This window comes from Protopterus annectens, chromosome 17.part0, assembly GCF_019279795.1.
Source record: "Protopterus annectens isolate FY-2018-M chromosome 17.part0, PAN1.0, whole genome shotgun sequence".
Classification (NCBI taxonomy): Eukaryota; Metazoa; Chordata; order Ceratodontiformes; family Protopteridae; genus Protopterus; species Protopterus annectens.
In genome coordinates, this window is record NC_056751.1 from 689,763,392 (window position 1) to 689,789,379 (window position 25,988).

Here is a 25,988-nt window from a genome sequence, read left to right on the forward strand (position 1 = left end):
TGATCATCAAGTATCATGCCCCCTTTATTATGCAATTATTCAAATACTTGTTATAGCTGGAATAATCACAATGTTTCCTCACTAAACAAGCAGTGGCCTAAGTCATAAGAACTATGAAGGCCACCTCAAAACCTTGTGGTTCTTCCCAGTCTCATACAGGCTACTGAGGGGGTAACATCTGCCTTGAATTCAGAGCCTGAACAGACCCAGTTCTGTCAGATCTATTGCACATTTAGAAGTCCAGTGGTATCATAAACACCCACTCAAGGGACCTCAGTTTCTGTTGTAAGACTAGCAGAACATTCTTGAGGGACAGGTATGGATCACAGAGAATATCATGCCTATGGAACCAGGTTCAACTCCATGTGAAGCAGAGTACTTCTCTTAGATGAATGGATGGGTACCCACAAATTCACTCCTGGTTTAGCAACAATGACCCTCATGGATGATAGGGGGAAACATGTATGTACCCAACATATACTTGTGCAGCCTGTATATGGAGATTTGTATTGCAAAGAGTAAGAGCTAATAATTACCATGGAAATGCAAGGTTAAGCAAGGTTTGTTAAGATCCTCACAGAAACTACCTATTAAACTTAAGTTGCTTGTCATAAAGCACTATGCTGCATTACAACAAACATGCTTTTATCACATTATAACATGGCTTGTTGCTCAGTGATTATGTTAATGAGGTATTGTAGCACCATCATCTGTGAATCACTACCATAATGCTCTGTGTTATTAGCCACAGTCAACTCTGCAGTGGTTGATCCTGTGATTGGCCGGGCTGGAAGGTCATGTATAGAGTGCACTTGTGCCAGTACATTGTGAAGCTCACAGGGCTGTCTATCAGATGGATGATACTTTGTACTGTGCAACCATGATGTGCAATGATGCATGTCACCTGGTGCCCAATAAATGCAGCTGTGCACATGAAACTACTGTTTCCCTCATCATCTTGACCTGCGGAGTGGACATGGCCCTTCAGGTGCTGATTTCAGCAGGGTGCCCACTTGTTGCAACCTAGAAATTAAAATCTTCCTCCACTTGTTGCACAGGAACTATAGAGAGTACCTGTTTTGCCAATATATTAACCACTTCTGCAAGACTGGTGCATGGCATCAGCTTGCCATGGCAATGAGTAATGCAACTGACATTATCCAACTGGCAAGCCATGCAGGCAATGATACAATGACCTGCAGATTTGCTAACTAGACCTGCTCCATCAGTGGAAGGCAGAGGTTAGGCAGAGGCAGCCAATTTATATTGTGTTGAACTTTTGTGAAAGAAAAAAAAACAGATTTTATGTTATTTTATGCTACAGCATTCATAAAAAATAACATTTACTTTAAAATCTAAATGCAAACGTGCTTTAAGGCCTGAAACCAAACTACTAGTCTTAAATGTATGGTTTCTGATAGCTGTTATATGTGTTACTCTGAAGAGAACTGATAGCTAAACATTTATGTTATACTGAACATTTTGCCTGTGATGGATAAGTGCTCATCACTAACAAATTATTTCCACACGTTGCTAATAGATTGTTTTCATGCTTTACTCCTGTTGTAATGGGATTTACACTTTCCACAAGAGCATTATAGGAGAAGGTAGGTATCAGAAAAATAAATAAATATTGCATACGCTACCAGAAATAAGACTGCATTAGGTTTAACACCCTTTGGCAAATAACAGCTCATTGTAAGTGCTCTTCATGGGTGTTTTGATATACTTCGAATCACCTGATATACAAAGACTTTATGAAAAATCTTCCTTCATTTAATAAGCCACTTAAATGCTTCCTATAAGATGGAGAAAAATAAGTAAAGGGTGATGGAAATACAATTTATAGGTTCATAGGTTCATAGGTAGGTACTAGGCTATCTGCTCGAAGGCATTTATAAGCCTAACTGGAATGTTTTGATTTTCGCTGCCCCCTTAGATTAGTTCCCTGTGCCTCTGTCCAGCAGAGCCATTGAAGTGATCCCCGGGGTAAACTTTCTGTTTCCCATCCACTCGTCAAGGTTTCTCTTGAAGAGGGTTAGTGAAGAGCTCTGCCTAATGTAGATTGGAATCTTGTTCCGAAGCATGGGAAGTCTCTGGGACAGGAATCTATCCCTCCAGCATGTCCTATTTATTGTTGTGGTGAGGTTTAGATCCCTGGAGCATGTGGCTTGAGGGGATATGGTTTTCTTTAGGTGGAGCATGTCCATCAATTCTGGGTTGGACATGGCCTTGTATGTTAGGCAGAGATCACCTCTGAGTAGGCGGTATGCAACTGAGTACAGCTGGAGTTTCTTCATTCGAGCTGCATAGGGCATCTGCTTGAGGCCAGTGATCCTCTTGGTGAGGAACTTCTGTGGTCTTTCCAGTTGTTGCAGGTGTCTTGTAAGGTACATCCCAAATGGGGCATTGTACTCTATGATGGGTCTGATGAGTGATGCGTAGAGGGGCCCAATGACCTCTTTCAATCTGGATGCAAACCCTTTTGTGATTAGGTGGGCCACATACAAGGATTTTCTAACCACTTTGGCAATGTGATTATCAAAGGAGAGAATACTATCTACTTGGGTCCCCAGATCCCTTATTACATTTTCTGTATAGTTTATAGTTTAGTTTAGTGCTAAGCTAACTGCCCTTGTGAGCCATTTTAAGCTGAGCCAATTATCCCTTGTGAGACTTAAACCCTGCACCTTGTGTTTGTAAGGCAAACACCTTAGCCATTAAGCCACCCTCCCAACCCTATCTATATTTAGGGGGCTACCACCTATGTGGTAGTTTGTGGGTACTTTGTTTTTTCCAAAGGGGATGACTATGCACTTTTTGGCATTTAGCTTTAGGCCATAGTTTTGGCACCAGGTATCTGTTTCAGTGAGACCCTTTTGGAGGATGTCTGTGTCAGTCAGAGAGTCAATTATAGCCCCTAGTTTGCAGTCGTCTGCGAACTTGATCAGCCGTAGTCCTCCTGTACTTGCCTGTACCTCTGAGAAGTATACGCCAAACAGGAGGGGTCCTAGGACTGAGCCCTGGGGAATGCCACTTGTAACTGGTTTAGAATCAGACCTAGCTTCTGCAACTCTTACCATGTGGGTTCTGTTCATGAGCCAGTTGCAACCAGTCTCGTGACGTGGAGGTTTATGTTTGGGCTGGTGAGTTTGTCTATAATACCTGAGTGGGGAATGGTATCAAAGGCCTTTCTGAGGTCTATGTAGGCTGTGTGGACCACCTTTCCCTCGTCTATAGCCTTGGTAACTGTCTCAAAGAAGTCCACCAGGTTTAGGAGGCATGATCAGCCCTTAACAAAGCCGAACTGGGTAGGGTCCAGTGTTTGGAGGTTTTCAGTGTCGCTGTTAATGAGATCCATGATGATGCACTCTATAGCTTTGCAGACCAAGCTAGTCAGGCTTATAGGGCGATAGTTCCCGGGGTCCGTTGTGGCTCCACCTTTGTGGAGTGGAATAAACACTGCTGTGCACCACTCTGTGGGCACATAGCCTGTGGAGAGGCTGAGTTTAAACAGTGTGTTTAGGTGAGGGGTTAGTTCATCTTTGAGCTTGTGTAGGACGCATCCTGGGACACTGTCCAGTCCCATTGATGCTGTGTGTTTGGCTTTGGAGAGGGCTGTTTTAACCTGAGTGTCTGTGATTTCAAGGGCACTACATTCTTCTGGTATAGTTATGGGCCCTTTTGGGGGTGAGAGGGGGTGAAGTTTGCACTGAACCTGTCTGCCAGGATGTTGGCTATATCGGTCGGGTTAGTGTATTTTGTGCCATTCTGCACTAACTCTAAGCAGATCTGAGAATTGCCACTTAGATTCTTGGCATAGCTAAAGAATGCCTTGTGGTTATCTTTGGAGTCCATGACAATTTTTCTTTCGAAGCTAGCCTTGGATGATTTTATGAGGGAACGTAGTTTCTTGCTGATACTGATCAGGGATGTCTTCCCTTCTTGTGATTTTACTCTTTTCTGTACTAGTTTCCTCCTTCTATTGTATAGCTTGTTTATGGCAGGGGTCCACCAGACTAGTTTGCTTTTCTTGGAGGAGTGAGTCTTGGTTTTGTTTGGGATAGCATGATTCATGCATTCTTGTACTTGCCCGTAGAGTGCATTAGTAAAGGATTTTTCAGCTTGGACAGCATTATCCTTTAGCATGGGGGCTTTGAAACTTCCCACCTCAGTCTTAAGTAACGTGAAGTTTGCTTTTGAAAAGTTTTTCATGGTGGTTTCTTTGACTGGGGGTGGTGGCGGAATGTGGATATCCAGAGTGATTATTTTATGGTCAGATCTAACCAGCGAGGGGTTGACCTCCTGTGTGGAACACCGGTCGCCCATGTTGGTGATGACTAGGTCCAATATGTTGTCACCTTTGGTGGGGGTGTTTACCAGTTGATTCAGGGCATTTAAGTTTATAAATTCTAGGAAATGTTGGACAAGGGAGTTCGTACTTGAGTAGTTCTCCCAGTTAATGTTTGGGTAATTGAAATATTGTAAACTTCTAGAAGTTAATGCAAAGGATGAAACTGTGTAAGCTATTAACAAGCTGCTTTTGTGCTGCCCAGTGTTTGGTTCCTTCAGATTCTATTTGCTTAACTGTGCGATTCTCAGTCAGTTAACCAGATGGTGCTGCAGTACTAAGTCTGAAATTGGTACCTATGGATCAATGTTCTAGAACCTTTAGCAAATGTGAATATAAATAAATATAAAAATAACAGTGCTTAATGGACAGTACAATATTTGGAAGTATTAACTGGTTGATTTACAGATTTGTTACATAGTAAAGAAACTGATTTTGTGTTCTGAAACCATTTCTAAGATATTAGCATACGGGGAAAACATATGTGCCTGTGAAAGTCATAGAATCTAATGGACACTTTGTATCTGCAAACATCAAGTAGGTGATTACCAGCATGTGTGTGTGTGTGTGTGTGTGTGTGTGTGTGTGTGTGTGTGTGTGTGTGTGTGGGTGTGTGTGTGTGTGCCTCACATAAATTATACATACAGGATCTATCAATAATTACACATTTCACCTTTTCTGTGCTGTAAGTATAATACTCTACGTTTTTGACCCTCCCATAAACAGCTTTGAATATCCAGCCCACATAAGAAATCCCATGCAGGGAACACTTTCACTTTCATATACTATCTTTCATTCCTCCTTTTCTAGGAAATAGTAGCAGCAATCCTTCTTAGTTGGACCTTTGCTGTCTTCAGGAATAATTCACTTCCTGGTTTGCAGAAACATACATGATTTGGGAACCTTTTCTGAAAGATACAGGACATGAAATAATTAGATGACAATTAAAAAAATATCTTTTCTGAATCTATGAACATGGGACTCACAGGATTCTATTGCTCCAATGCTGCTTGAGGTAATTATCATAAAAGGAATGCAAACCAGTTTTCTGTCCAGGTGTAACATTGCAATATGTTATGTACTTTTATACAAATACTTGTTGATTTTGTATGATGATATAAATGTTTTGCTTAAGTATTTGCTTGCATGCATCCACTTCAGACATTTAGCACTCGTAAAAAAGCTGAAAAGGGCTGTAGATTAAGGTGGCAGCATAGATGCTTTGTTTGGAAATACTAGTAAACTTGGACCATGACATTTTTTTGAAACAGTGATTTATACAGAACAAATGCTCCATTTTTGTTCACAATGTCTGGTTCTCTTTCATAAGTATATATATATTCTTTAAAAGGCATGCCTCATCTACTTTGCATAGCATGCAAAATTTTGATGCAATCTTTTCAGTGCCTCAGACATGTTTTTAAAATGAAGAGATTTACAAATGCAGTTTTATTATGCAATATAAAGCAAAATGACAGTCATTACTTTCTTTATTGTCTCATATTACATTTTGGCACGCCACTTCATTTTTGTATTTAAGAGCAGTTTGGATTGTAATTTCTTCAGAAAGCTCCCTTTACAAAGTGTGCACTTTCACGTTTTAGTAAATTGCCATGTCATGTGTCTGCTTTAAAGTACCTTAGGCAGGCATGGATTTTAGACAGATGGCTTGCTTTGTCATGCTGCCGTGTCTTCAGGAAGTGTCATTATTTTTTTGCATGTAGTTTTACAACTGTTCTCCGTCTCTTACTTCGAGAATCAGGGTCAAAGCTGAAAATAATCAGTGGCAAAGGCTTCGCAGGAAGACATTTTTTTTTAAGTCTGGATCACTAACAAAGTTGATAGAATAAAGACGTTGTGTATTAAAATCTATTCTAAGAAGAATACCAGGTCTGTAACTTCACATGCGTTTACAGGCATTGTTTTCATGCTGTAATCCATAATGGTTTATACAAAGTATAAGGCAATTCTATTTTGTCTGCCACCCACTACCTCATTTCTTTGTCTTGGTTAACAAATATGTAGGTTAACCCCTGGATTTCTTGTTCAAACGCAATGACACAGAAAATATGTTTGAGGAAGGACTCACATAAAAGACAATATTTATTACTTAGAAGCCACTGCCAATAAGAATGTCATACATTTCTCTAACTAACTTTTAACAATAGCAATGTTAAGGTTTTTTCACTGTGAAATATGTTTCTTCCAGATGGAAGTGGGGTTTATTCTAGAGTGTGGTTATCATCTGTCAGTGTTTCATGTGATTATGGGCATAAGATCATCGACTGGGAAGTATGGACAGTGATTTGACATTTGACCCATATTGTTGGGACATATGTTGACCCATGTTGTAAGAAAGTCCTTCTATATTGCACAGCTTACAAAGAAATGGATTGTGTCTAGAGCTAGGATGTCATTGTCCCCCTAGACTCTGCCATCATTAGGAGAGTCATTGAATATAATGCCCCCTTTGGCATGTATCTATCAAGACACATGCAGCAACTGGAACACCCACAGACATACCTTAATAGAAGGATGCAAGGCCTAAACAAATTGTTCTTCATGGACAGACTCATAGCCCTGTTGTATACTCGGCATCCTACAGACTGCTAAGAAGCGACCTGCATCTGGTACACAAGGCATCCACCAGCACATTGCTGATGGATTTACTGCACATCAGAAAGTGAAATGGCATTAGAAATATTCAGTCTAAGGATCTAAACCTCTTCTGCAACATCAAGAGAACAGTTTGGAGGGACAGGTATATTTTGCAGAGGATACCATTGCTGTGGAACAGACTTTCCATCTACACAAAACAAAGTTCATCCCTGTCCATTTTCAAGCACAACTTAAATCTATGGATGAGAAACAGAAAATTTCCCCAGGACTACCGCCTGTACTGCTAATGGACAGACACAGCTCCTAAATGCTTTACCACATGCATGTGTTCCCTCAAATTAGCTATGGTATGATCCCAGTTATTCTCATTAGGGGCAATACATAATTATCAACCATGGAATGGGTAAAGCCAATCTATAACCAAACGGGATAGATTAATTTGAGCACAAAAAGGGAAAATAGGTAGGTTTAAAATGGCCCACAAGGGCAGCTAACTTAGTACTTAACTATGAACCTATGAAAGCCACTGCCTGTTAAAATTTATCAGCATTTCTTGTTGTTGGAGTCAAACCTGTTACAATTCCCCCATTTTGGAGACTTCATATAGTTACTCTGAGATCTGGTCTAATAATTGACAAATGGAGTGTGACTGTACTTGTTGATGTTATTAAGTCTGTGACTACATGAAACACTGTAGGATTGTTACAAGCTCACCTACTACCACATTCACAGTGGAACATAAACAGATCTAAGTAGTTATTTAATTAAATATTAATATACATTCTGATTCTTGCAAGGAGAAAGTGTATGGAACTTCAACAATGATGCTGTTAGGGTATAACAGCCTAAGTCTTTATAATGGTCCATACATATTATTACTGCATTCAAATCAAAGTGGGCTAACATAAATTTGCGAATCCTTGAATTTATCATTTCCTTTGTTATTCATCGTAAGGTCCATCTACTTCTGTCTGCAGTTCTTGAAATCAGATCAAGGAAATGCAGATTTGCTTCACTGACTTATTTATTTATCCTCAGCAGTCTTTCACTGTGATGCAATCATTTCAGTAAAAAGAGTCAAAAAGGAAGTTTGTGGCATATCTCACTCAGCCAGCATTACTGTGCATTTTGAAAAAAAAAATATGACATTCTTTTAAATTATTCTTGTAAGCCATGGGAAAGACATTGTTAAAAATGCAATTTATTCTCAAATGTACTTGTCTAATAATTACGAGGTACATATACCTTGTTCAGTGCTTTTGCATAATTAAGGATCAATACAATTACAATTATTCCCAGTCATTGTCTTGGTTTAGTAACATAAACCTTGTACATTAGAAAGCCAGGATAAATGCTAGTATTCTTGAATTTTGTACAGTCAATGCTATGGTTTAATGGGTGGCTACTGGCTGATTATATTTATAACTGTGTAAAGTTTATGAAGCTCTTAACAGGAAGTGTATTCAGTGCTTTCTTAAGTATAGCCGGGATATAAGCTGCAATACAAGATGAGGGAATGTTTGCCTGTTTAACTAAGAAAATATACCAATGAATGAATGAATGCAGGAATTTATCTTTTATTTATATTTTTAAGTAACATGGCCTAAAATCCATCAGCCCCAGAGAATTGTATCCCTTAAAGCTTATATCTAAAATTCTTATTTTGTTGTAAATACTGTAGTGCTGCTTAAAAACGTTGTATTATCTGTAAGACAGGATGCCATGGCACTGCATACGTGTGTGAGCCCTACAGTTGTATTTTTATCTTCAGTACAATAGAGGTTCCAATAAATAGATTTGAGGAACCTTTCTCAATTGCCACTCACCAGAAAACAAAAAGACATGCAATGACATTAAAAGCAGAAATTGCATATCCTTTTGTTTTCTGGGTGACATGCAATGATGTTGAAAGCAAAAGTTCATAGTTGACATAGTGAAATCTTATTTTACTGAAAGAGTGGTAACATATATAGCAGTTTTCTGCAAGAAACAGCACATATGCTTGGAACAGTCACTAAAGAATACTGCTTAATAATTGTTGACAGTGATGTGAAAGTCTAGACTTGTTAAGAATTTGTGAAGAGACTTTTTATGAGGTCTAACGAGGCAGACATTATAAGGGAATATATGTCCTGGAAGCCGATACAACCAAACAGTGTAAAAGACAAATTATGATAATGTTAGATAATGTAAATCTCCTTTCCTTTCCTGTAGGTCTACCATTATTTACAATGCAGTAGAAGTATCAGCCTGTGTAAGGGTAATGTTACTGCTTCTTGAGTTTATGTAGTGGTTCATTTTAAAGGCTGAAGGGCTAGTGGGTGTTAAATATTCAGGAGTTTTCTTTTCAGATGTAATAATTAGCTTATTGAAAAAAATGAGAAAAATATGTTAGGGACAGGAGTTTCATTAGGTTAGTTGGGGTTGACTGATGCAGGCACAAGTGGTTTTCTTTCCTAAATGTTAGTAATTTTCTCTAATTTTACTGTAGATGGATGTGTTATGGAGTTCAAAATGGAGCAAATCAAATTATTATGGTGTTACAATAGAGAAGATGGCTTCAAAGGATGAAAGGAAGTTCTTAGGTCAGGGTAGTACTTGGACATTAGAGCTGCCAGCCATGGGGGGGGGGCAGTGTAGCCACTATAAAAGGTTTTATGGACAAGGCAAAGTAGCTGTTGGTGTGCTTGCTGTTTTATAATGAGCCAAATAGCACAGTGGAGTGTGATACAAGTGTTCATTTTTAGGAGAGATGAACATGAATCTGCAAGTTTTGCTTTAAAGGGTTTGCAAATCATTGTAGTTTTCTAATACAGGCATAAGTAAGCAGTGGTAGGACATACTTTAATTGAGGTTGAAAGACACTATTTTACCCCTTGGGGGATGAGAAATTGAGAAATCGTGAAATTTATTTGGCATTCATATGGGATAGAATTAATTTTAGCCCATAGGCTGGTAGTATTTAGGGCCATATTTAATATGGAACCAAGAATGGCATCTTAGTATTTCAGAGATGACACATAACACATGCAATCTATGTTTTGTGACGTGCCAAAGACCTTTCTTTCATCATGTGGAGGTTCATAGTTGTTTTGCCAAACAGCCATGATTATGGATTTTAGTGAGTTTTTTTTTGAGTTTTTGTAATATGGTGTTAAGAGAAGATAAATGAACAATGGAAGGCAATGTCACCTGAATAAGGGATGCCATTGAATGTTTTATGGTTAATAAGTGAAGAATTAATGAAGATGATAAAAATGATAGGTGCAAAGATAATACTTTGAAGAACTTCTCTAACTTTTGATTTCTTGGGGCAGTAGAAAGGAGCTATTATGTTTTAACAAGAAGGTTTTGTATGAGAGATAACTGGTGAAACAGTCTAAGGTTTAGGACTCAAATTGTTGATGGCAGGCTGAATAAAAGGCTTAGGATAAATCAACAAATAGGATGCCTTTAAGGACTCTTATGTTTGTTTTATTGAGCATAGTATAATTTATTGTGTTCATGGTCATTCAGAAGTATCTGTCTTTTATGTATTAATGTTGATAAGTGGAAAATATGTTGTATTGGTACATGAAAGAGGTAAATTGGTTTCACAAGTAGTTTCCTTAGGGGGGGGGGGTAAGAGAAAGAGCTAGATCAAATATCTGAGGCAATGTCTGTCATATTTACAGATATGTTGACTATAGCTTTCTTTCACATATCTAGGATAATTTTTTTGAAAAGTGAGAGGTTGAACATCTGGCAGACATGATGGGATATAATGCCCCCATATTGATTAAGGAATTAGGAGAAAAGCTACTCAGGTGGATAGTTGGTAATTATTGGGCACTTGTTGTTTTACTCTGTCAGGTTTTTGGGAGAAAAAGGGTTTCCCATGGTGAGGCCAGAAGCATCTAACTATAGCTGTTTTCCCATTTAGTTTCTTACCATGTAGAAAAATCAATGACGTGCAACTTCTCATGAGAATCGCCATGAAGCCCATTAAAGCCTGTTTTTGTAATATGCTTAGTGGACATAAAAAAATTAAATTTAATATTATCTGCAAAGTATTAAAAACAAAGTAATATTATTCATGCAAATAACGGTATTCTTTTTGAAGCTCAGTGCTGTTAAGGACTTATTCAAAGTGTGGATAAGACTGCCCTGTAATTGCCACTGTAATGTATTTCATAGACCAGAAGTCTGGTAGTAAAAAAAAAAAAAAAAAAAGACCAGCAGGCAAATGAGTCCAAGTGTGCTGTGAGATATAGTATTGGTATCATGGCAGTTGAAGGAGGTGACCATGCTTACTTAGACAACTGGCAACTTAGACTAAAGGATCCTTGGGTCTATATGACAGTACTGAATGGACTAACTAGCGATTGCTATTTAGTCGATTTGATACTGTCTAAATGGCAAAATAGCGAAGTCACGGAACATCGAATTTTTTCCCAGGGAAAAAATTTGGTGGGCCGTCTTCGGGACTTTGCCATTTCCTCCACTATGGTGCGATCTTGGAGTTGGTATATTGAAGTAAGGAGGTTGTAGGGGGCACAGCTCCCCACATCGGGGTGTGGGGGCAAAGCCCCCCACTTAAATTTGAGTTTAAGTTTTTTTTTTACAGAGCAAATTTGCTGTTCCGTTTGTTCAATATTTTGTTGTTTAGATATTATTGGTACAATGAAATAGTGTTCGCTGTTTTCATCGTATGATAATATAGACACAGATCTTTTCATATATGTTGAGATGTTATGCTACCATGGTCATTCGGCTCCCACTAATTAAATGCTGCTACTTTTTTATTGTGAGTCCTAGCTATTTACACATAATTTCTTCTGTCTTCATAATGCACAATATCAGTAGATTAACAAGAAACTATCCTCTTAAACTAGATTACTACACCATCTGAAGGTCTTAGACATGTGAGTTGTATTTTTAGCTGCATAGTGCTTGTTTGACTTGCTGTCATCTGCCTGACTATTACTGATCTCTGACTGCATTTGATTTTGGATTGAATTTATTCATTTAAGGTTTGATTACTTCTTTTTTTATATTTTCTTATACTGCATTTTGTTTTGTTTTAAGATTTTTTGTTCTCCTTGGAGGGATAGGAAGTCATGGCTAGGGTCAGTTAGAAACAAATTCTTTTGAAGACAGTGAATAACATCCAGATAATTAGTGGGGAAGGGGAGCTGAGAAATAGTGCTTCTCATTTAACTACAAATATTTAGTGACATCTTTATGTAGCAGTATTTCTTGTTTGACTTACTGTACTCTGCCTAACTATTGCTGATTCTGCCTGCATTTGATTTTGTATTGCCTTAATACAAGGTCTAGATACTTGACTTTTGTCTGTGACTTAAAAAAAAACATGCTGGAGAGACAGATATGTGTCCCAGAGCCTATAGAACAGGCTTCCCATCCATGTAAAGCTGTGTTTGTCTATTACCCAGTTTAAACACAACCTAGACCAGTGGATGGATGGGGAATAGAAAATTTACACCAGGCCTAGCACCCATGTCCCTTATGGACAGAGGTAGCTTATAAATGCCTGGTCTCAAATGTCCTATTTCGATACGGGACATCATTATTATTTCAGGAAAACTTGGCTAGGCTTAGGAAGGCCACCTGGATCATCAGCCTAGTAACAATATATGAATCTATGAATCTTCAGAAAATGCTATTCTTTCATATATTTATTATGAAAAGCAAATTAACATATAGCTTATCACTAGCATTTTAAATATTATACCATTAAAATCTATGGTTTTGCTTTTTCTTACCTTCTATAAACAAATTTCAGGTTGCTTATAAGATGCTACTATTTCTGAGAACAGAATTGTGTAAAGCATTTCCGTATGTCATTGTTGTCAGTAGGTTATTCTATAAGATGTTTTGTTGTTAAGACGTTTGCTTTATTAAATGATAATTAACTGTCACCTTGGAGGATGTGTGCCAGGTGTACACTCACCTGATTTCAGTTGGGACAACTCAGCTTGTATGTCTTAGTATAATGGCTGACAGCTGTCACACTACTCAATATTTAGGGAGCTGTGTTAAAGCAGTGACATCTGCACTAAACATGAATCTAAAAATTAATTGTTCCTTCAATTTTGTGCATGTGTACACCCATGTTATATTATTTATTTAACATTTGTGTACTGGGAAAGTCCAACTTGGAACAAAGCCAATTTTCAGCGGAGGTCCAATGAGAAATGCGTGGGAGGAAACCCACACGAACACAGGGAGGGCATGCAGACTCCACACAGAAGGCACCCCAGCTGAGAATCAAACTGGAGAACATCTTGCTGTGAGGTAACAATGCCACCACTGCATCGCTGCACCATCCAATGTTATAGTAAGAAAAACAGAAGGATTTTCTCACAAGGCTAGTTTTGTAAACACAGGCAGGGGGATTTCTGTGTTTACCATTGAGGGAATCCTTAGCATCTACAGTGCTTGGTAAATCAGAGGTTTTTATTAAAGATTATACCTCCAGATCATCAATCACCAGCTGTTACTCATTTTATACTCTGAAATACTTTTCACATTCATACCTTTTTCATGACTGAGGTATTTTATTGGTTAGAGAATATAACTGTCCATAGCTGGCAATAGTCATTGGTCTGTATGGGTCTTCAAATACATCTCACACGAAAAAAGGAATAAAAATAACATTTTATAGAGATGTCACCTAATATTGTTGACATTTTACCTGCAGTAATGCTTTACTTTCAAATGAAATATATCATTCTGTGTGCGTCACACTGTCTCCAAAACACTTTCTTTTATTTTACAGCATATAGGTCATACTATATAACACAGAATCTGGCACAGGTCCTACATAATCCTCATTTGCAAGCTCAATAAATGTTCACTAAAGTAGCCATTTTCTGCCTCCAAGCATTATAGATCCTCACACAGATGACAGATAGGAAGGGAGAGAATTCAAACTGCATGCAAATGATTTTAATCCTTTTACTTTTGTCAGCATTGCTTCACTGTCTTGCATTATTAAGTTCAAGTCATATGCTCCTTGTCAAACTTGTTTACTAAACTGTGGCTATTAAAATCTTTTACATTATGTGCAATAAAGGTATGCTTTCATAATTTCTTTTAGAAAAATATTTTGGAAACATAACTGTATAATCATACACTTTAATGGACCACCCATGTATTTTGTGGCTATAGTATATTATGCAAGGACGTCTCATTAGTATTCAAAAACATGCACGCTGATTGGTCAGCCCACCCAACATGCCAACTGTAAATCAAGCATATACCAATAGAAAAAAGTCTGGCCACTGAAGTACCAATGAGTAGTCAGACATTTCTACTGATATATGCTATGGACGGGGTCTATATTACGTCCATGAAAGATTTATTCATCAACTACATCTTCGGTGAACAACTGACAAAATTTACTTCAGCAAACCGTGGAAGTTTTGCCACGGTTTGCAAACACTTGTCTACCAACTTTCTGGAACACACAACAGACTAACTCAAATCCATCCAAGTGGGGGGTTTCACACCCCAAACCCCCCAACTATATATGCCAACTCCGAGATCACACTACAGTGGAGAAAGGGCAAGTTTAGGTTGATGGGCAAGGGTTTGCGAACTGTGGGAAACCTTCCACGGTTTGCTGAAGTGATTTTCGTTGGTTGTTGTTTGTGGAAGATGTATTCGATGAATACGTCTTTCGTGGATGTAATATAGAGCCTTATGGAGGGCAGAGCAGAATACAAGAAAAATCAGGTTGTTGTGTCTTTCAGCTTTTCCCGGTTAGGGGTCGCCACAGTCAAACTCCGGTCCGCTAATGATTGGCAGTAGATTTTTACGTGCCGCATTGCCGGCACTGACGCACAACCTTCAACGAAGGTACGCCCATTCACGCATGTCTCCACACAGAAGGCGCTCTAGCTGAGAATCGAACAGGACAACGTCTTACTGTGAGGCGACAACGCTACCGCAGCACCACCACTGCAGGTACATTCTGCAAAACTAAAGGAACAGTAACAGATCCCATTTTCCTTGTATTTCTGTGCTGTCCCTTCATCAATCTTGTCTGTCAGACTATTATACCTCTGAACTGTCTACATTTTAGGAGAATGTCCAGATTTTTGCCTCTTACTGTTCTTCTATTTCTCTTAAAAATAGTGTTATGGCAAGCCAATAGATAACAGTTATCAAATAATGACAGACATTTGAGGTTTAGGCTTCACGTCCTTCAAAAAATGCACTCCACCACAAAACTCCTCCTTCAAGCAACTTTATTTAGTTTATGCAAGCAATAATGCCTGACAAGGTGTGCGTTACTGTGTAATTAATGCCTGCCCCGGGGTGTAATGAGGACAATGCCTCAGGCGGGGGGCTTCTACACCCCTGGAAAGGCATTCATTACAGATTAACATACACCCTGGAGGACATTATTGTGCTTAGAGAATGGGCTTTCTGTAAAATTGTTGTGTTTTACTTACTTATTATTATTTTTTTAAGTACTATATTTTTTTTAATATTTTTGATGTAAAATAGTTCCTTTGCCTAATGTTTCAAACTTCCTGTAGTATATGTTAATGGTGTTGGAGGAAGCATTTTATGTCCAAAATATAACACTTAAAAATGTCCAGGTATTTTCTTTACGTTTTTGGTTCCTTTCTCCTAAAATGTTTGGTTTGTTGCCATTTTTTAGAGATTGATGTTTGTAAATGATGACATTAATTTGAGTTTCAGACTTTCTTTTCATTTAGAAAATGAATTCCAACATAAATCCTGTTATTTAAGCAACTTTTACAAGAACAATAATTAAAATCTGTTGCTGTTTTTGAGACTTTGTTCTCCCTTTATTTTATTTATCCATATTTCTTTGGCTGAAAGGTCTAGAGGTATGCAAACATCTTTACTACTATTGCCAGTTGTCGATCTCTGTCACACAGGCACACATACATGTACCTCTGCTTCAGAAAATGCAAGCTGACACAAACCTAATGTTGAAGCAATGTTGTGATTTTATAACAAGGTCACTGAAAAATATGTTGTTATTTTGAGCCTTTGTCCCCCTTTTATTTTATGCATATTCAGATATGTTGAGGTAAGAGGTCGAGAGGTATGCAGACCTCTTAACTGCTGCTGCAGCTGCAGCTGCCAGGAATCCCTCTCACTTTTCACTCTCTGTCTCTCTGACATACACATAGTCTCTTCTGCTTTGATATATGCATACACTCTTACACACACACGCACACACACGCACACACACGCACACGCACACACACGCACACACAGACATACACACACACACACACACACACACACACACACACACACACACACACACACACACACACACACACACACACACACACACACTCACACACACGCACACACACACACTTTGTAATTTTAAGTTTCTTTTTTTTTGCTTTACACTCACTAAACAGCAAAAGTGTTGCTTTGCAAGTGTAGAATAATAGCTTGATCGATCTCACTGTTCTCTCTTTCTCTCTCTCTGTCATACATAGTCTCTTCTAATTTCACACACACACACACACACACACACACACGCACACACGCACACATGCACACACGCACACACACACACACACACACACACACACACACACACGCACACATGCGCACATGCACACACACACACACACACACACACACACACACACACACACACACACACACACACACACACACACACACACACACACACACACACACACACACAGACTTTTTCCGTAAAGAAAGCTATGATCTGCAATACTGCAGTGGCAGCGTCAGGGAAAAAAAAGTCTACGTCCCTGAATGTTAAGGAGAAAGGAAAGGAAAGCTCTGCAGCTTCTATGAAAACATTAGGACTGGCAATTAAATGTTTAAATGTGACTGTCAGATTTAAAGCACATATATAACTGCTACAGCACTGCCACAGCAGTGAAGGGGAAAAACATGAAAAGAACCAAAAGCCTGCTGCTGTTCCCCTAAATCACATTATTAATTCTGATTCCTGAAGGTCTGCACATGCTGATTCATGCTGGCACAATAATCACTGAATTTCACTAAGCAGAGGTAATGCCAACCTGTTAGAAATACATGCAGGAAGCAAATGGAGTTTCATAGACCAGGCAAAGAATATCTACAGTCTGCCCCCCAGCTGCATCACATGTACCCCAGAACCATCATCTCTCTCTCTCCATTTATGGTGGGCACCCAAGGCATGCTCATGCTATACAACATGTATATGTTCTCTGTGAAGTTAACAAAACAACTGCATCAGTACAGTAACAGTAGTTGCAGTTTCAACTGCAAGTGACTCCATCAAAGGACCATTCAGACTTGATAGTGATAGAGACTGACAGTCTTAGTCACGGGGTGTAAGGATTCAATTCCAAGGAAACCGACAATTAATCAACACATTTTAAAAAGGATCTAGAAATGAAGGTGGCATTAACTTAGTCAGATTTTGATCCAAACTTTTCCTTTTAATCTTTTTTTTTTTTTTTTTTTTTGCGCAGCAAGCGTGAATTAATGGCGGCCATTAAGCTTTTACTGTCCGAGCTCCATGGCAGCTTGATATGCTGCAGTGAAGTGTAGACTCGTTTTTCAGTGGTCATTACTTGTATATTAATACCCTGCTGGAGATTGTTCATTCTCCATTCAGGATGTGATTTATGGATCGCTCATTTTCTAAAAGAGCAATAAAAATCTATCCTTATTTTTCGACCTTTGTTTCTCTACCATTATGTTGCGCTTTGTCCAGGTTTCTAGATTTAAAACTGGGCTGGGAGGAATGGGACCTCAAAACAAAAAAAAAAAAAAAGGAGTTCCTTGTTTCTCTGTTGTATCTGTTGAACAGCACTGATGTACTAAGCGACTGTCACTTACAGATGCACAGTACATCAGAAAACACAGAAGAATGGGAAACAACACAGATAAACACTACAGCACCATATATATAGTTATATACATATAGCAATTTCTTTCTTATATGATGTTATTGTATAATAGCAATAACCCACTCCTGAATGTGGGTAATGCTGGATTTACCCAAGGTTGGCTTTGATTGATCACTCAGTTGTTGCCCTCATGATCAAACCACACCAGCAGTGGGTAAATTCAACATTACCTACACTCATTCGTGGGTTATTGTTTAAATATAATTTGGCCAGCATCAAAGTTATTAGAGTGATAATTAGTTCACATCTGAAATTATACAATACAGCACTGGATGTATTATCTAGGGACTCCTAATGCTAACAGTTTATGATATCAAGGCATTTTACAATCTTATAGACATTGTTGCACTCTGCCTTAGAACAAACAATGTGTGACCTTGTAGACAGCTAAGACAGGTGGCAGGTAGTGCTAGCTGGTTTATTATGTCTATAAAAAGCAGGTGAATTGGATCAAGTATGTAATTCAAGTCAAATCTATATTTTAATTACTACAATAATACAGCTCAATGCATGACACATGGTAGTAAAAGTGGGAGAGCCTTTATGAAATAAAATGCAAAGCAATGTGGGGAACTGTTCTAGCCTGCCACCAAGAGACTTTCAAATTTGTAGTGCCAGAGTAATAGCAGCTATTATATGGTATTTATACTATTATTTGGTGACCCTAAAAATTCTGGTATGTAATTGCTTTTTTTCAAAAAATAAACAACTGTTAACATTTAGGTTCTACCTCATATCGCTATACACAGCTTAAATAAATGATATGTTTTTCAGACCTATACACATGTGCAAATCTCTGCCTCAGAGTAATACTTGTGACTGAGTTATACTGGAGTTTGATAGTCCAACTAAAACAAAGTTTTTTACTTCACTATCTTAGTCAGATATCTTACTTTCTTTTCAGTGTTGCTTAACATCATACTTATATTATTACTAGATGTCTCATCATAATTATTAAAGAAAATGAGCATAAGAATGCCAACAATATTTATTTCCATCCAAATGTTCAGTACATTGGATAGCTTTCCTAAAATTCATCAATATTTAATTTATTAAAGTTTTGGCATTGTGAATACATTAAATATATAGCTAAGGTGGGGCAAAGGGGGTGGATGACCCAGTTTCTAGCTATTAAAGAGGATAATTGGCACTGTGGAAGAGCTGTTGATCACTCCTTGTAAGGCAGTGGTATAGGTTCATAGGTAGGTACTAGGCTATCTGCCCAAGGGCATTTATAATCCTAGACAGAATGTGTTGGCTTTCGCCTCCCCTTTAAATTAGTTTCCTGGGCCTCTGTCTAGCAGGGCCACTGTAGAGATCCCAGGGGTAAACCTACGATTTCCCATCCACTCATCAAGATTTCTCTTGAAGAGAGTCAGCGAGGGGCTCTGCCTAACATAAATTGGGATTCTATTCCAGAGCAGGGGAAGTCTCTGAGACAGGAATCTATCCCTCCAGCATGTCCTGTTTATTGTTGTGCTGAGGTTTAGTTCACTGGAGCATGTGGCTCTAAGAGATTTGGTTTTCTTGAGGTGGAGCATGTCCATTAATTCCAGGTTGGACATGGCCTTATACGTTAGGCAGAGATCACCTCTGAGCAGGTGGTAAGCAACCGAGTAAAGCTGGAGTTTTTTTAGATGAGCTGCATAGGGCATCTCTTTGAGGCCCATGATCCTCTTGGTAAGGTACTTCTGTGGTCTTTCCAGCTGTTGCAGGTGTCAAGTAAGGTACATTCCAAATGGGGCATTGTACTCTATTAAGAGCCTAATGAGTTATGAGTAGAGGGGCACAATGACCTCTCTTGATCTAGAGGTGAACCCTTTTATGATTAAGTGGGTTACATAGAAGGAATTTCTAACTATTTTGGGAATGTGATTATTGAAGGAGAGGTTACTATCTACCTGGGTCCCTAGGTCCCTAATTACATCTTCCATACTTAGTGGATTACCACCTATGTGATAATTCGTGGGCATTTTGTTTTTCCCAAAGGAGATGACTGTGCATTTTTTGGCATTCAGCTTGAGGCCATGGTTTCGACACCAGGTATCTTTCTCTGTGAGACCCTTCTGGAGGATGTCTGTGTCAGCTGGTGAGTCGATTATGGTCCCCAGTTTGCAGTCATCTGCGAACTTGGTCAGCCATAGTCCTCCTGTGCTTGCCTGTACCTCAGAGAAGTATATACCAAACAGGAGGGGTCCCAGGATCGAGCCCTGTGGGATGCCACTTGTAACTGGTTTAGAGTCGGACATGGCACCAGCGACTCTGACCATGTGTGTTCTATCTGTGAGCCAGTTGGCCACCCATCTCATGACATAGGGGTTAATGTTCAAGTTGGTGAGCTTATCTATGATGCCGGAGTGTGGAATGGTGTCAAAGGCCTTAGCTAGGTCCAGGTAGGCTGTGTGGACTACCTTTCCTTCATCTATGGCCTTAGTAACTGTTTCAAAGAAGTCAGCTAGGTTTAGGAGGCAGAATCTACCTTTAACAAAGCCAAATTGTGCAGGGTCTAGTGTCTGGAGGTTCCCAATGTCTCTGTTTATGAGTTTCATGATGATTTGCTCCATAGTTTTGCAGACCAGGCTAGTCAGGCTTATAGGACGATAGTTCCCTGGTTCTGTTGTAGCACCACCTTTGTGGAGCGGGATGACTGTTGCTGTAAGCCGTTCTTTGAGTACATAGCCTGTGGTAAGGCTGAGTCTGAACAGTGAATTTAGATGAGGGTTTAGTTTCTTTTGGAGTTCCTGTAAGACGCAGCCTGGGACACAATCCAGTCCCATTGATGCTGTGTTCTTAGCTTTGGAGAGGACTGTTTTTACCTCCATGTCCGTGATGTCTGGTGCTCTGCATTCTTCTGGGATGGACACCGGTGCTTTTGGGGATGGGGGGGGGGTAACGTTTGCACTGAACTTGTCAGCCAGGATGCTGGCAATGTTAGTTGGTTCAATGTATTTTTTGCCATTTTGCACTAGCTCAGAGCATATCTGTGAGTTACCGCCTAGATTTTTGACATAGCTAAAGAAGGCTTTGTGGTTATCTTTAGAGTCCTTGGCAATTTTTCTTTTGAAACTGGCTTTGGATGATTTTATGAGGGATCATAGTTTCTCGCTAATATTGATCAGTGATGCCTTTCCTTTTTGGGATTTAGCTCTATCATGTAGTAGTTTCCTCCTTCTGTTGTAAAGCTTATTTATGGCCGGGGACCACCAGACTGGGTTCCTTTTTTTGGAGGAGTGAGTTTTGGTTTTACATGGGATGGCTCAATCCATACATCCCTGTAGATGCTCATAGAATGCACTTGTAAAGGATTCTGCGGTTTGGGCAGCATTATCCTTTAGCAAGGGGGCTATGAAACTTTCCACCTCAGTCTTGAGAAGTGTGAAGTTGGCTTTTGAAAAGTTTTTCACAGTGGTTTCCTTGACTTGGGGTGGGATCGGGATGTGGATCTTCAGTGTGATTAGTTTATGATCTGATCTTACCAGAGAGGGGTTTACCTCTGGTGTGGAGCACTGATCCCCCTTGTTGGTGATGATCAGGTCCAGTATGTTGTCACCTCTTGTGGGCGTGATGACCAGCTGTTCTGGGGAGTTTGAGTTTATAAACTCTAGGAAGCATTGGGCAAAGGAGTTTGTACTCCAGTAGTTAACCCAGTCAATGTTTGGGTAGTTGAAATCTCCCAATATCATGGTGTTAGGCAGGACCTTTGTATTTTCCAATATTCTCAGGAATGCTGAGTGGGGGTCCTGAAACAAGGTAGGTGATCTGTAGCAGGCTATGATCTGAAAAGCAGCTTTGCCCACTGATAGTTGCACATGGATGGTCTCCAAGGCCTCGTGCTGTACTACTAACCTGGAGGCGTGGGCATCCTTTATGAAAATGGACACACCCCCTCCTTTTGAATTTCAGTCCGGTTTCTTGGGCCGAAAGGTATGGTATGAGTTGTAGCCTGGTAGTGCTGGGGTGCTCTCTGGAGCTTTGAACCAGGTTTCTGTTACTGCAAAGATATCGATTTGCTCCATGCTAAGGAGTGCCTCAAGTGCGTGCATTTTGAGGTTTAGACTTCTGGCATTGAGTAGCATTACCCTCAGTTTCTGGTTTCTTGTGTTGTTTATGGAGGTGGGTTTGTGTTTTGAGATTTGCCTAAAAAAGGCACTATGGGGGTGGCAAGAGCCTTGGCCAGTATTCAAAAGCCTAGGGGCAACAGGTGCAAGCCATCTCTGGCGAAGCAGCGTGGCTTGTCGAGCATGTCGTCCCAGGCTGACAGACACTGGATCCCCTTTGAACGACACCAATAGCTTAGCCAATTGTTAAAACTGATCATTTTTTTCTTCATACTGTGGCATTATTCTTGGTGAGGGCAAGATGCTACTCAGGGTCAGGGTCATACTGGCCTGGGCTACATGATCAGAGAGCCCCTCTATGTCTCTTTTCAAGTAGTCCAGGGAGGTACGTCTCAGGTCATTCACACCAACATGTACAATGACAGAGTCATATTTGTACTTATTTTGGAGTGACCTGAGTGCTTGTGTTATGTGGCAGATCCTGGCACCCGACAGGCAGCTTACAGTAACCTTCTCCTTGTTCAGTCTAGTGAGTGGGATGTCAGTGTGCCTGACAATAGAGTCACCTATTACTAGTGTATTGGGTGTATTGTTGTGCCTTAAGGGCTGTGGTTGCATACCACACTGACTTTGTGAAGTATGTAATACGTGGTTGTTGTTTGAGGGTGGAGGTTGCTTGGATGTCTGCTTTGGAGGTCTCTGCTGCTTAGGCAGATTTTTATTTAGAGCCTCCGAGTATGTTTTTGGGTATTTATGTGTGTTGTTTGCTGGTGCATGTGTGACTGTTTTATGTGAGACTGGAAGTGTGGTGCAAGTGTTTCCCTTCTCCTCCTGGCTGGTATGTTAGTTGGATTTCTGTTGCTGAATATGAATGCTTATAATCATTTAAGCAGCTGCAATTCTGAAATTATTTAAAAGACTGCTTGCACTTTATGTGTGTGTGTGTGTGTGTGTGTGTGTGTGTGTGTGTGTGTGTGTGTGTGTGTGTGTGTGTGTGTGTGTGTGTGTGTGTGTGTGTGATTTAGAAGCTGTAGCAACAAGCTCATACAGCTCTTTTCTTTGGTAGTGGTGGTGGTGGGGGGACCACAATTAACTCTGATAGATTTTTTTGCTACTCAACTATTGTGAAGGCACCAACTGCTGGGGGAGGGGGTGTTCAATGCAATAACTGCCTTAGCAACAGTCCAGGATACAGCAAGTCATATATGCTGTCACAATCAAGGAGCATCTGGTTAATTTCACAAGCCCATGACATCAGACATTAAAGAAAAAAATGTAGTTTTTAGAAGTTGCAATGCAGTTGTGAGAATAACATGACAATACTTGTCTGCAGATCCTACATGCTCTAAAGTAAAAACTGAAACCTCTAGCAATACTCGGTTGCAGTTAATGATGTTTTAGTGGCATATACTTGCTGATTAATTCTTAACGCACTTACCTCATCTCTGACATCTTTGGCCCATTGTGAAGGTTCATAGGTTTATATGTTGGTAGTAGGCTATCGGCCCTAGGGCCTATACAAGCCTAGCCATAACAATTCCCTGGATATTTCTTCCCACAATATTTACTTCCTGGACCCTTGTCTAGCAGGGCAACTGATGTGATCCCCAGGGTGAATTTCCTATTTCCCATCCAGTTGTCAAGGTTCCTTTTGAAGAAGACAAAGGAGCCGCTCTACTTGACATGTATGGGCAGTCTATTCCAGAGTATGGGGTGTCTCTGGGACAGGAACCTATCCCTCCAGCATGTTTTGTTCATTGTGATGATAAGGTTTAGATCCCTGGAGCATGTGGCTCTGAAGGATTGGGATTTATTTAAGTGGAGCATGTCCAACAGCTCAGGGTTTGACATGGCCTTGTATATTAAGCAGAGATCACCTCTGAGTAGACAATATGCCATAGAGTATAGCTGGAGTTTTTTAGATGGTCAGCATAGGGCATCTGCTTTAGGCTTGTGATTCATTTAGTGAGATATTTCTGTGGCCTTTCCAGCTGTTGCAGATGTCTTGTGAGGTACATACCAAATGGGGCGTTGTACTCTATATTGGGTCTTATGAGGGATGAGTACAGTGGGACAATGACCTCCATTTTTTCTGGATGAAAAGCCCTTAGTGATGAGGTGTACCACATAGAAGGATTTTCTGACTGCTGTGGCAATGTGGTTATTGAAGGTGAGGCTACTGTCCACCTGTGTCCCTAAGTCTCTCATCACACTTTCGGTGTTTAGTGTACTGCCATCTATGTGGTAATTCATGCGTACATGGTTTTTCCCAAAGGGGATAACTATACATTTCTTGGCATTAAGCTTGAGCCCATGGCTCTGGCACCAAGCATCTGTTATTGTAAGGCCCTTTTGTAGAATATCCACATCATTTTGGGATTCAATAATGGCCCCCAGTTTGCAGCCATCTGCGAACTTTGTTAGCCAGAGTACCTTAGTGTTGTTGTTAGTGTTGTCTCTGTTTACTTAAGTAATTCTGTGGGCTTCTTTTAGCCCTGTCCACTCCAATATGCATCTCTGTAAGTTTTGTTTTCCCTGTCATAATAGGCACTACTTTGAAATGGGTTTGTTTCACTACCTAGTATGTGAATAAAATTCTAATGAAATGATACACTTGCACAGTTTGCAAACAGGGTTAATTTACTCCAGAGTGTGTGACTATAATTGTGTTGAAAAGCAAGATTTAAGTTTTGCTCAAACATTTTTTTTCACTCCAGTGTTTCAGGTGCATTTCAGGTACCTACAGACTGGTTTCTTTTACAATAGAATTGTGACCAGAGTTTCTGCTAGGATTCATGTACATCACAAAAACAGAAAACAAAATGTGTGCTACACCTTTACCTGTATGATGTCATCAGACAGCAGACATGCAGGTGTAATGCACCATTTGTATTCCATTTTAGTGAAGTAAATGCTGGTCCCAGCCTTCTGCTACTTTTACCTTTTTCATATATAATGATATTTTGTGTTGGTCCTTTTTTAAACAAGAAACATCTTCACTGAATTATCACTTACGACATTGGCAATCATACAGTTATATAAATGAAAACAAACCATATTGACGTATTTTCAGCTGCAAAGATTATGCATGAGGGATGAGTAGAGGGGCACAATAACCTCTTTTGTTCTAGATGTGAACCCTTTTGTGATTAGGTGGGCCACATAGAAGGATTTTCTAACCACCTTGGCAATATGATTATCAAAGGAGAGATTACTATCCACTTGGGTCCCCAGATCCCTTATTACATTTTCTGTATTTAGGGGACTACCATGTATGTAGTAGTTCGCAGGTACTTTGTTTTTCCAAAGGGGATGACTAGGCACTTTGTGGCATTTGGCTTGAGGCCATGATTTTGACACCAGGTATCCGTCTCAGTGAGACCCTTCTGGAGGATGTCTGTATCAGCCAGTGAGTCAATTATGGCCCCCAGTTTGCAGTCGTCTGTGAACTTGGTCAGCCATAGTCCTCCTGTGCTTTCCTGTACCTCTGAGAAGTATATACCGAACAGGAGGGGTCCCAGGACTGAGTCCTGGGGGATGCCACTTGTAATCAGTTTAGAGTCGGACCTAGAGCCTGCAACTCTCACTGTGTGGGTTCTATCCGTGAGCCAATTGGCAACCCATCTCATGACATAGGGGTTTATGTTCAGGCTGTTGAGCTTGTCTGTAATACCAGAATGGGGAATGGTGTTGAAAGCCTTTGTGAGGTCTAGGTAGGCTGTGTGGACCTCCTTTCCCTCATCTAAAGCCTTGGTAACTGTCTCAAAGAAGTCCACCAGGTTTAGGAGGCATGATCTGCCCTTAACAAAGCCAAACTGGGTAGGGTCCAATGTTTGGAGGTTCCCAATGTCTCTGTTAATGAGTTCCATGATGATGCGCTCCATAGCTTTGCAGACCAGGCTAGTCAGGCTTATAGGGCGATAGTTCCTGGGGTCTGTTGTGGCTCCACCTTTGTGGAGCGGTATGCTGTGCGCCACTGTATGGGTATGTAGCCTGTAGAGAGGCTGAATTTGAACAGTG

General features: G+C 39.9%; 1 protein-coding gene across 7 annotated transcripts in view; it reads left to right on the forward strand.

Moving 5' to 3' along the window:
• The first annotated feature begins 5,133 nt into the window (after positions 1–5,133).
• Positions 5,134–25,988, forward strand: part of LOC122791844 — a 2,266,858-nt gene continuing 2,246,003 nt past the window's right edge. For 5 of the 7 annotated variants that reach the window (XM_044059805.1, XM_044059804.1, XM_044059811.1 and 2 more), the window contains exon 1: positions 5,135–5,366. The gene's annotated coding sequence lies outside the window, so the exon portion shown is untranslated. Of the gene's footprint in view, positions 5,367–25,988 lie in introns of all 7 variants that reach the window. The other 2 variants (XM_044059812.1, XM_044059813.1) reach the window with 1 other exon arrangement.